Raw genomic sequence first — 13263 nt, 5'->3', positions numbered from 1 at the left:
CCCCATTCAAAATTCAAATAAACCCAACTATAAATCAATTTTAAAATCCCATTATTATTACCCCAAAACCTCCATCATTTATAAGCGTAAACTTCCTCCTCAACCAACATCTCAAAAACCCAAAAAACTCAAATACACATTTAAAATGAAATAACTGCTAATAAAAACAAATGGCATAAAAAATACATCAGACCAACTCACTAAACTCCAAACTGTACAACTGACCCTAAACACGTCTAAAAAAAGCCCCCAAAGCTCTACCTTTATGCTAACTCACAAATAATAACCAATAATCCATGAAAAGAATTTTTAAAAAGCCAATTAAAAGCATAATAAAAATTGAATATTAAAATACTTAAAAAGAACACTACACAGATTCTTAAAAATTGCCTATAGAAACCCACCACATAAATGCCCCTGAGCCCAAAAACTAAAACTAAAAAAAAAACAACATTTATCCAGAAATAAATCGAAACCTATGAAACACCAAAACCGTAACATTCAAGAGGTACACCCTATTGTCATACACCAAGCAGAAACAATATAAAACAATACTATGAATTCTTAAAAACCACTTTAAAACTGCTACATGAAAAAAAAACTTTCAAAAATTAAAAATGGCATCCAGCAAAAGCCATCTAATAAATTACCACCCAAAACTCCAGCAGCCCAGCTAGCCCTACCAAATCTGTATCTTTACACATACAAGGAACACAACCAAAATCCCAATATCATACATCTCAGAAGTCTGTTAAGAAAACCTACTGAAATTAATTCTACCTCAAATACAAACCAACCCCATCCATAAGGTTATCTTCACTCCAAAACCAAATTGCACATAGTTAATAATACCGAAAAGGAAAACAACACACCATACATCCACCACCAAAGAATATACGAGTGAAGGAAAAAAAACCACTTTTTTTTTTTTTTTCCACACTAACTTCTTTTATTAGCTAGGAAAAAAAGATTTTGCCAGGACTGCAACAAGTTCTTCTTCCTCTCCTTGGTCTTCTTCTGAAATGTCCCATCTCGTTCCAAATTCCTCACAACTTTGGAGTTGAAATCCAAGCAAAAAGCAAAATGCACAGTCCCCCTGTGCACCGGATGCTCTTGTCACTTCTCGGATTCTCCATTTCACTCCACACCTTATCACACTTTCAGTCTTCGTGCTGTCCTGCCGTGATGAGTTTCACAGATTAATTGGTACATGTTAAGAGAGGATTTTTCTCCCTCCCTGCCTCCCTCCCTCGTTGCCCCAGCACTGCCAAGCCCCCCCCACCCCCAAATCAGGTCCCTAAACACCACGTCTACACATCCTTTCCATGTCTCCAGGGACGGGGACTTCCCTGGGCAGCCTGCTCCAATGCCTCACCACCCTTCCAGTGAGGAAGTGTTTCCTACAATCCAATCTAAGCCTTCCCTGGTGCAACTCGAGGCCATTTCCTTTTGTCATGTCACTTCTTCCTTGGGACATCTCGTCACTTAAACCTTACCTGCTCCTTACCTGGCAGGTCTCTGCCTTGCCTGCATGAGAGGAGAAACACTCCCACCACAGGAACGGCAGCTCAGCAGTTCCCACACCAAGGCAGGCGGAGCAGCAGTCCTCACCAGAGCTCACGTGCCACTTTTCAGTGGTCGCCTCTGCTTCTCCTCCCAGGCAGATAGATCTCTGCAGAGGATGTAAAAGTCACCTGATATTCTTTGGAAATTAAAAAAAAATTGGAAGCCATTAATTAATAACTAATTCCCTGCAGAGACCACACAAGGCACAGGTTGCAAGGGAGATGCCTGAAAGCCAAAGCTGCGCTTCAGTGCCATCTAAGCTGGGAATTTTGCAGGGTGCCGGGACACAAGGTTGTTTTCACCGTGATCAGTGAGCAGCGGCCACCCCAGAGCAGGAGGAGTGCGGCTCAGAAGACCTGGCTGTAAAAAATACAGCTTATTGTCCCCAAGCACGTGCCAGTGGTCTGGAAAAGGGCGAAACTGCTTGACATTGCTACTGTGTCTGCGAAAGCGGGGAGCTGCTCGCGCCTCCTCACCTAACTGATGCTCTCAGTTGTGGTGCCACACAAAACCACCTGGCTGTGTTCCACTTCCCTGGGTCTTTTCCGTGCAGGCAACTGCAATGCCATTGTAACTTTTCTGCTCTCACGTAATTCTTCCAGAAAAAACCAGCATCTTTCCAGGCCCCCAGGACTTCTCCTATGATACCTACACCAGGCTTTGCAGCAGGGCAGAGTGGCATCGGCCCAAACACCCAGACACCCGTGACACAGAACAGGACAAACCATAAGCCCCTCAAAGGACTAAGGCACAAGACACGAGACATCCAAAAGACACAGAAGGCACGACAGACAAGTGACACAAGTGACAGGCACCGGGACCGCTCTGCCCTGAGCACCTCAGCACTGTGAGACTTCTCCTCCATGTGGCCTAAGGGGCCATCTCCTGCACATCCCTGCCTCCCAAGAAACTACTCAAAAGGCCCTCCCAGCACCTCGCTTCCATCCCCTCAGCGTGGCACAGCCCTCCACTTATCTCTCGAGCATCCTGGGATGAGAATCCACGTCCGCTGCAAAGGAAGGCCGCCTCTCTCGCTGGCAATGTCCCGCAGTCACCGGGCTCTGGTCCCTTGGTCACGGCTGCAATCAGGAACACAATCATAAATTTCTGAAAGGACAATACCCAAAAATGCCACCAAAAATGTCAATTCCATTTTCCCACAACCTAGCTACCACACTTATTTACAAAGACCCCCATTCCCAATACAGTTAATAAAACCTCTGATATCTTTGCTAAAATCACCCTTAAAGCTAAAAAAGCCCTGCCTCTAACTAAATAAACACAAATAATCCCTGTCTGGTGAACTATATAAATTCATTAACTTAACACTTCAGACCTGCTAAAATATAATACCTTAATGAACACCTGTACACAGTATACGCTATCCTTATCATAAAATATAAAACAAACCTATTTGTTTTACTAACCTAATACAAATATAAAGTTTAACTGCAATACAACCTATAAAACCCACACTACAAATAAAATTCGTAAGTTCTATTTTGACCCAAAAATTCATACATTCTGAACATGAACTTTGTCTAAAAGAAATATTTCAAAAACCAAAAAAACACAAACCCTTAGAATAGCTACTATAATGCCAAGAACCATCAAACAAATAAACACCTAACCTCAACTATCTAGGACAAGCTACAACAAAACTTCTTTAAAAACAACCCTACAAATATCCATTATCTCCTCAACAATACACCTCCAGCAAGACCAAGCAACTCAAAATACTTGAACTCCCATCCAAAAAATATTCCATAAACTAAAACACCAAAAAGTAATCAACAAAACCTACTCAGCTTTCAAGAACCCCATTTAACCCATGCACAGATCTAAAACAAATTAAAAAGAACCATAAGCTGACATACCTTAAATAACTCCACCACTAAACACTACTGTATCAAACTTATTAAAACTCCAATACAAACTAAAATCCAAAACCACAAAATAACACGCCATTATTAACATTACCAATACATTTTCCCCTAACATTTCCTCTAACAAATACAAACTACCATTTACCTTCACTTAAAGAACATACAATACACCTATAACCAACTGCCCCAAAAAAAAAACCACAGTCCTACCATCTACCGTAAATGCAGCTAAATTAAACTAAAAAATCACCTCCAAAACATTTACAATAAACCAACATCAGATAAAAAGTATAGCAAAAATAATTGAAACACTCATCCAAATTCTCCTCAAAAACAACTTGATCATGAAAAAATACAAAACCAAAAAGCCTACTGCAAAGATCCAATTCCTAAAAGTAAAATAACAAAAGAAACAGCATGAAATTCCCACCAGTATCATAAAAAAGTCAGAATAGCTCCACCAGCGAAAAAAAACCCCTAGCCTCTAATAAAACCCCAGACCACCTCAAAAACAAACACTAAAATGCAATTCCTCTGACCATCCCAACTACCATTATTAAAATGCATATGCTATACAAAACTGTCTTCGACCCTGCCATCAATTCCACATAATATTACTCTCATCATACATTGCACCCACATCACAAATCTCAACCACACTAAAACCGTGAAAATAGTTACAAATTAACCCCCCCAAAAAACACTTTAATCTCTAAGCAACAAGGAAAAATTTAAAAAAACCCAAAAAAACCCCCACAAACCGAAAAAACTCCACCATGCAACCAAATACTAGCGAAAAAAAAACCCACACTACACTCTTTTCACTAACAATTCTTATCACATCACAAAAAATGGAACAAAATTAAAAACCAACCCTATAGGAAACCACACAGCAAATGCCAGAAACCACTAAAAAAAGAGAAACCCAACCAACTTACTAAACTCCAAATTGTACAACAGACCCCTCATGTTATTAAAAAAAATAAGCAAATCTCTACCTCTACGCTAACTCAAGGAGGCAGCAATACTCTATAAAATTAACTTAATAACTAAACAAATTAACGATACAATAAAAATTGAAAACAATAAAAAAACCTACTCAAATAACTACCCAAAAAACCCACCACATAAATACCCACGTCCCCGAAAATAAAACCAATAAAAAGCAAAAACAAAACAAGTCAAACTACAAAAAAACCCCCAACAAACAAACTAGAATTAACAAAAAAATTATTCCTGACTCAATAAACCCAAAATTCCTCCGTCCAATAAAACAAAAATACCACCTAGAAATAAACACAAAGCCAAAGGATAAATGTAACCAGAAACAATACCTCCCTAACTATTCGTAACCACAAAACATACACTACAATCAAACAAACCAAATACATAAAACCCCGATAATATGATAAACAAAAATGCAATAATATGAACTTTTAAAGCCGCACAAATTTACTACAGGACACTACCTAGAAACAAACACTACGTACGCTAATAAAAGCCACCACAACGGAATTTAAAACCTACATTCCACTTCAAGCTTCACGATCCATAAAAACCATAGTCAACTGTAAAAAACATATCGTTTAAAAGCATAATACCCCACCAAAAAAAAAAAAAAAAAAAAAAAAAAAGCGACAACAAAACTCAATTCCAAAACAGCCTTGTCACCAACGCCTGAGCCAACAACCAAAACATCGAAGAAGTTCACGATACACCAACTGCAAACAAAATGATACAGTAAATTCCTACAAACCACCTCAAAGCCACGACGTAAAAGAACTTTCCATAATTAAAGCCGCGGCTCCCGGCGGGAACGCGGCTCCTCCGGCGGCTCCTCCGGCACGCAGGGGCCGCGCCGCGCCGGGAGAGCCCCGCCCGCTGCCCCTGCCCGGCGGGGCCGGCACCGGGCCCAGGGGGCCCCGGCGGCGCCCGAGCCCCGCGCCCGGAGCGGCCGGCAGCGGCCGGCAGCGGCCGGGGCCAGCGCAGCGCCCGTGCCGCCTCTGCCGCCCGCCGGCCCGGCACGGCTCCCCTCGGCTCCGCACGGCTCGCACCGGCGCGGCTCCGGCACTCCCGCGGCAGCCCGGCCGCGCTCCCCTCCCAGCGCAGCAACTGCCCGGGCCGCGCCAGGAGCGCTCCCGCGCCGCAACCTTCGGGGCCGGGCCGCGGGCACAAGAAGCGCCCTCAAAGGCAGCGGCACGGCCCCACTTCAACCCCGCAAAGGCTGCGAGAGCTGCAGCTTCCTTCAGCCGAGCCCCGAAACTGAGGCAGCGCGGGCTGCTCAGCCCGCTTCAGCCAGGGCGAATTAATGTGTTCTCCCCTGCAATTTCATCCCCGACGGTAGCAGAAAAAGGGCTTTTCCTCCAACTGTGGTCAAAGAGGGATTTTGACCTCAGTTCAAACCCTTGAAAAGGAGGGACAACAGCGCTGCCCCCTCAATTTAGACCTTAGGATGATGAAAATGGGGGGCCTACCCTCAAATCACCCATAATACGACAAGAATTTTTTTTTTTTTTTTTTTTTTTTTTTCCCAGAGGGCACCAGGGAGGGATTGGCAAGATGAAATTGGAAAAGGAAAGGAGAAAAGTCCCCGCTACAAATCCACACGAGCTCACCTGTTCGGCTGCTGCTTCCCGGCACGGAGCTTTGTTCCTCGGCACCTCCTTTGAGCAATGCTCCACGCATCCAAGGGCGTATCCAGGTGTTCCCCCAGACCCTCGGAGAAGCTCTCGGCGTCCTTCCACGAGACAGCGCCGGGAGCCCCCCATAAACCCCTCTGCTCAGCAGCTCCAGGCAAAAGGGAGCTCAGGCAACCCCTTCCCCCCTAAAACAGCCTCCTCCCGGCAGGAGCCGCCCCCTCCTCATCCTCGCAGCTCAGGGCTGGGGCTGCTCGGAGCCCTCATCATCCTCAGAGCTCACAGCTGGCGCTGTCGCCACGCTCCGACAGCGTCTCTCCCTGTCCAGCACACAGCCCGCTCCTGACAGACACAGACCAAACAGAAATCTACTCCGGCTGTCGGCTTTCCCGAGTCCGCCTGGTTACGCGATTAAAACACGTACGTGCAGCGGCGGTTTGGTTCGGCTGTTGGTCTAAGCTGGGCTTGTTTCGGCACTTCGGCTGAACTCGGCTATCGTCGGCTGTTCGGCAACACCCGGCTATTGTCGGCAAAACTCGGCTATCGTCGGCTCTTCGGCTACACCCGGCTATTGTCGGCAAAACTCGGCTATCGTCGGCTCTTCGGCTACACTCGGCTATTCTCGGCTAACCTGGATTTTCCCGCCCTTTTGGCCGCCCTCTTGAGAAGGTCAAGCCGGTCCGCGACACGACGCGACACGCCACTCTCAAGATGGCGGCCGCGAGAAGCCCTCGGCAAAGAGAGGCGTCTATGCTCAAGCCTGTCAGCGCCCGCCACAAACGCCACCGCCCGCGGCGCCGCTGAGCACACAGCCCGTGTCCACAGCACGTGAATCGCCACAGAAAATTCCTCCGGGGTCGCGCCGGCGATGGAGCGCCGTGCGGGCAGCTCAATAGACACACCGTGGGCCTCATTTTTCCCGCCCTTTTGGCCGCCCTCTTGAGAAGGTCAAGCCGGTCCGCGACACGACGCGACACGCCACTCCCAAGATGGCGGCCGCGACAGGCCCCCGGCAGAGAAAGCCGTTTTCGCCTATGCCTGTCAGAAACTCGCCGAAATACCTCAGCTCTCGGTGCCGTTGAGCCCACAGCCCGTGTCCACAGCACTTGAATCGCCACAGAAAATCCCGCCGCTGCTGCTCTGGCCTCGGGGTGCCACGCAGGCAGTCCAGTAAACGGACGGAGGTCCTCGACTTTCCCGCTCTTTTTTGCCGCCATCTTGAGAAGGTCGAGCGCGTCCCGGCCGAACCCCCCCCACGCCGTCGGCCGCTGCAGCAGCGCGGCACAGAGAGGCGTTTTCGCCGCCGCCTCTCGGCTGCCTGTCGGCAGGCTGCAGTACCGCGCTCTGGCCACAAGGCGGCGGCGCTGCCGCCCGCCTCAGCCGGGGGGAGCTGCAGTACCGCGCTCTGGCCACAAGGCGGCGGCGCTGCCGCCCGCCTCAGCCGGGGGGAGCTGCAGTACCGCGCTCTGGCCACAAGGCGGCAGCGCTGCCGCCCGCCTCAGCCGGGGGCGCCGCACGCCGCGGGGCTGCGGGCGGGGCGGGGCGGGGCTAAAACGAACCGGGGGGATCCCCTCCAAAACCTCTTCTGAAATAAATGCCCCAAAACAACCCGGAAGGGAGAAAAAAAAAATCCCTGCCTCTAACCCAGTAACAACCAAAAAAACCCCACAAAGCCTTTCTTTTAAACAATATTTAAATATATTGCACTGTTATATTTTTTCATATTTATATTCACTTTTATATTCATAATGTACATGGATATATCATGTTTAGTTCTACATTTCTATTTATAAATTTATAGATAAATTCATATTCTATATTACATCTACTCATATTACTTTACTTATATATGTTTATGCATTTCTTTATATATTGATTCTATATTTCTGGATTCATATTTTTAGTTCTGTAACACACATTATTTAAAATAAAACCCCTGCAGCTATCCAAAGAAAAGCCAAAAAGAACTTCTTTCTCTTAAACTGTGTTTAATTTTTTTTTTTTAATTACTTTCAAAATTTATATTCATTTACACTTAAAATGTATATTGACTTACAGTGTTACTTGTATTCTACTAGATCTCTTCTCATTACTTTATTTATATTTTATATTTCTATATATATTTTTATATCCTGATTATAGATTTCCGTATTGATGATTATGAAACAATATCCATATTTATATTATTTAAAATGAAAACCCCGTCTCTAACCAAATAAAAACCAAAAACCCCTTTATTTAAATTATATTTACATATTTTAATATTTATCTTTTTTCATATTTATGTTCACATTTATATTTATAGTTTCTATTGCTCTATAATATTATTTATATTCTATATTACTTACCTTCATATTACTTACATATATTTAAATTTGTATTTATGCTTTAATTATAATTATCTGTCTTTATACCTTTATTATGAATTTCTATATTTAGATTTATATTTCTATGCTACTTTACATAATTTCAAATAAAACCCCTGCCTCTAACAAAATAAAAACCAAAGACAGCCCTTTATTTTAACCATATTTTAAAATATTTAAATTATAGCATTCATAATTATATTTACATAGACATTTATAATTTTCTTTATATATATTCTAGAAAATATAATATTATTTTATATCATCTATTAAATTAGATTACTTATATTTAATATTTATACCTCTCGATATATATTTTCTATATGCTTAGATTTGATTTATATTTTCAGATTAATTATATTTATACTATTTATTAAAAACCCCTGCCTACAACCTAATAAAAACAAAAAAACACTCTATTTTAAACTATATTTAAATATTTTTATATTTACAATCTATATATTTGTATAGACATACAAGAGACAGCATTTTATATATCATATTATCTTTACAATAGTACACTATATATTATAGTTTTATGTATTGATCTGTTTTCTGTATTTATTTTTATCATTATAATTTCATTTTTCTTTTAAAATTTGAAGCTATTTCTATTTTAAACTCTACAGTAAACCATATGCATTCACTGACCTAACACATCAGCAGCACAAAACCACCACGCCCTGCTCAGCACCAGGCCGCAGTACACGCTCGCCCCGTCACACAGTTTCAGAACAAAACCTGTTTCTATTACTAAGAGAACAAGGATCCCACCACACTTAACCCCATTCAAAATTCAAATAAACCCAACTATAAATCAATTTTAAAATCCCATTATTATTACCCCAAAACCTCCATCATTTATAAGCGTAAACTTCCTCCTCAACCAACATCTCAAAAACCCAAAAAACTCAAATACACATTTAAAATGAAATAACTGCTAATAAAAACAAATGGCATAAAAAATACATCAGACCAACTCACTAAACTCCAAACTGTACAACTGACCCTAAACACGTCTAAAAAAAGCCCCCAAAGCTCTACCTTTATGCTAACTCACAAATAATAACCAATAATCCATGAAAAGAATTTTTAAAAAGCCAATTAAAAGCATAATAAAAATTGAATATTAAAATACTTAAAAAGAACACTACACAGATTCTTAAAAATTGCCTATAGAAACCCACCACATAAATGCCCCTGAGCCCAAAAACTAAAACTAAAAAAAAAAAAACATTTATCCAGAAATAAATCGAAACCTATGAAACACCAAAACCGTAACATTCAAGAGGTACACCCTATTGTCATACACCAAGCAGAAACAATATAAAACAATACTATGAATTCTTAAAAACCACTTTAAAACTGCTACATGAAAAAAAAACTTTCAAAAATTAAAAATGGCATCCAGCAAAAGCCATCTAATAAATTACCACCCAAAACTCCAGCAGCCCAGCTAGCCCTACCAAATCTGTATCTTTACACATACAAGGAACACAACCAAAATCCCAATATCATACATCTCAGAAGTCTGTTAAGAAAACCTACTGAAATTAATTCTACCTCAAATACAAACCAACCCCATCCATAAGGTTATCTTCACTCCAAAACCAAATTGCACATAGTTAATAATACCGAAAAGGAAAACAACACACCATACATCCACCACCAAAGAATATACGAGTGAAGGAAAAAAAAACCACTTTTTTTTTTTTCCACACTAACTTCTTTTATTAGCTAGGAAAAAAAGATTTTGCCAGGACTGCAACAAGTTCTTCTTCCTCTCCTTGGTCTTCTTCTGAAATGTCCCATCTCGTTCCAAATTCCTCACAACTTTGGAGTTGAAATCCAAGCAAAAAGCAAAATGCACAGTCCCCCTGTGCACCGGATGCTCTTGTCACTTCTCGGATTCTCCATTTCACTCCACACCTTATCACACTTTCAGTCTTCGTGCTGTCCTGCCGTGATGAGTTTCACAGATTAATTGGTACATGTTAAGAGAGGATTTTTCTCCCTCCCTGCCTCCCTCCCTCGTTGCCCCAGCACTGCCAAGCCCCCCCCACCCCCAAATCAGGTCCCTAAACACCACGTCTACACATCCTTTCCATGTCTCCAGGGACGGGGACTTCCCTGGGCAGCCTGCTCCAATGCCTCACCACCCTTCCAGTGAGGAAGTGTTTCCTACAATCCAATCTAAGCCTTCCCTGGTGCAACTCGAGGCCATTTCCTTTTGTCATGTCACTTCTTCCTTGGGACATCTCGTCACTTAAACCTTACCTGCTCCTTACCTGGCAGGTCTCTGCCTTGCCTGCATGAGAGGAGAAACACTCCCACCACAGGAACGGCAGCTCAGCAGTTCCCACACCAAGGCAGGCGGAGCAGCAGTCCTCACCAGAGCTCACGTGCCACTTTTCAGTGGTCGCCTCTGCTTCTCCTCCCAGGCAGATAGATCTCTGCAGAGGATGTAAAAGTCACCTGATATTCTTTGGAAATTAAAAAAAAATTGGAAGCCATTAATTAATAACTAATTCCCTGCAGAGACCACACAAGGCACAGGTTGCAAGGGAGATGCCTGAAAGCCAAAGCTGCGCTTCAGTGCCATCTAAGCTGGGAATTTTGCAGGGTGCCGGGACACAAGGTTGTTTTCACCGTGATCAGTGAGCAGCGGCCACCCCAGAGCAGGAGGAGTGCGGCTCAGAAGACCTGGCTGTAAAAAATACAGCTTATTGTCCCCAAGCACGTGCCAGTGGTCTGGAAAAGGGCGAAACTGCTTGACATTGCTACTGTGTCTGCGAAAGCGGGGAGCTGCTCGCGCCTCCTCACCTAACTGATGCTCTCAGTTGTGGTGCCACACAAAACCACCTGGCTGTGTTCCACTTCCCTGGGTCTTTTCCGTGCAGGCAACTGCAATGCCATTGTAACTTTTCTGCTCTCACGTAATTCTTCCAGAAAAAACCAGCATCTTTCCAGGCCCCCAGGACTTCTCCTATGATACCTACACCAGGCTTTGCAGCAGGGCAGAGTGGCATCGGCCCAAACACCCAGACACCCGTGACACAGAACAGGACAAACCATAAGCCCCTCAAAGGACTAAGGCACAAGACACGAGACATCCAAAAGACACAGAAGGCACGACAGACAAGTGACACAAGTGACAGGCACCGGGACCGCTCTGCCCTGAGCACCTCAGCACTGTGAGACTTCTCCTCCATGTGGCCTAAGGGGCCATCTCCTGCACATCCCTGCCTCCCAAGAAACTACTCAAAAGGCCCTCCCAGCACCTCGCTTCCATCCCCTCAGCGTGGCACAGCCCTCCACTTATCTCTCGAGCATCCTGGGATGAGAATCCACGTCCGCTGCAAAGGAAGGCCGCCTCTCTCGCTGGCAATGTCCCGCAGTCACCGGGCTCTGGTCCCTTGGTCACGGCTGCAATCAGGAACACAATCATAAATTTCTGAAAGGACAATACCCAAAAATGCCACCAAAAATGTCAATTCCATTTTCCCACAACCTAGCTACCACACTTATTTACAAAGACCCCCATTCCCAATACAGTTAATAAAACCTCTGATATCTTTGCTAAAATCACCCTTAAAGCTAAAAAAGCCCTGCCTCTAACTAAATAAACACAAATAATCCCTGTCTGGTGAACTATATAAATTCATTAACTTAACACTTCAGACCTGCTAAAATATAATACCTTAATGAACACCTGTACACAGTATACGCTATCCTTATCATAAAATATAAAACAAACCTATTTGTTTTACTAACCTAATACAAATATAAAGTTTAACTGCAATACAACCTATAAAACCCACACTACAAATAAAATTCGTAAGTTCTATTTTGACCCAAAAATTCATACATTCTGAACATGAACTTTGTCTAAAAGAAATATTTCAAAAACCAAAAAAACACAAACCCTTAGAATAGCTACTATAATGCCAAGAACCATCAAACAAATAAACACCTAACCTCAACTATCTAGGACAAGCTACAACAAAACTTCTTTAAAAACAACCCTACAAATATCCATTATCTCCTCAACAATACACCTCCAGCAAGACCAAGCAACTCAAAATACTTGAACTCCCATCCAAAAAATATTCCATAAACTAAAACACCAAAAAGTAATCAACAAAACCTACTCAGCTTTCAAGAACCCCATTTAACCCATGCACAGATCTAAAACAAATTAAAAAGAACCATAAGCTGACATACCTTAAATAACTCCACCACTAAACACTACTGTATCAAACTTATTAAAACTCCAATACAAACTAAAATCCAAAACCACAAAATAACACGCCATTATTAACATTACCAATACATTTTCCCCTAACATTTCCTCTAACAAATACAAACTACCATTTACCTTCACTTAAAGAACATACAATACACCTATAACCAACTGCCCCAAAAACAAAAACACAGTCCTACCATCTACCATAAATGCAGCTAAATTAAACTAAAACATCACCTCCAAAACATTTACAATAAACCAACATCAGATAAAAAGTATAGCAAAAATAATTGAAACACTCATCCAAATTCTCCTCAAAAACAACTTGATCATGAAAAAATACAAAACCAAAAAGCCTACTGCAAAGATCCAATTCCTAAAAGTAAAATAACAAAAGAAACAGCATGAAATTCCCACCAGTATCATTAAAAAGTCAGAATAGCTCCACCAGCGAAAAAAAACCCCTAGCCTCTAATAAAACCCCAGACCACCTCAAAAACAAACACTAAAATGCAATTCCTCTGACCATCCCAACTACCATTATTAAAATGCATATGCTATAC

Source organism: Passer domesticus, chromosome 5 (assembly GCF_036417665.1).
Source record: "Passer domesticus isolate bPasDom1 chromosome 5, bPasDom1.hap1, whole genome shotgun sequence".
Lineage (NCBI taxonomy): Eukaryota > Metazoa > Chordata > Aves > Passeriformes > Passeridae > Passer > Passer domesticus.
The sequence above is the reverse complement of the archived record's forward strand: the minus strand, read 5'-3'. Positions refer to the sequence as shown.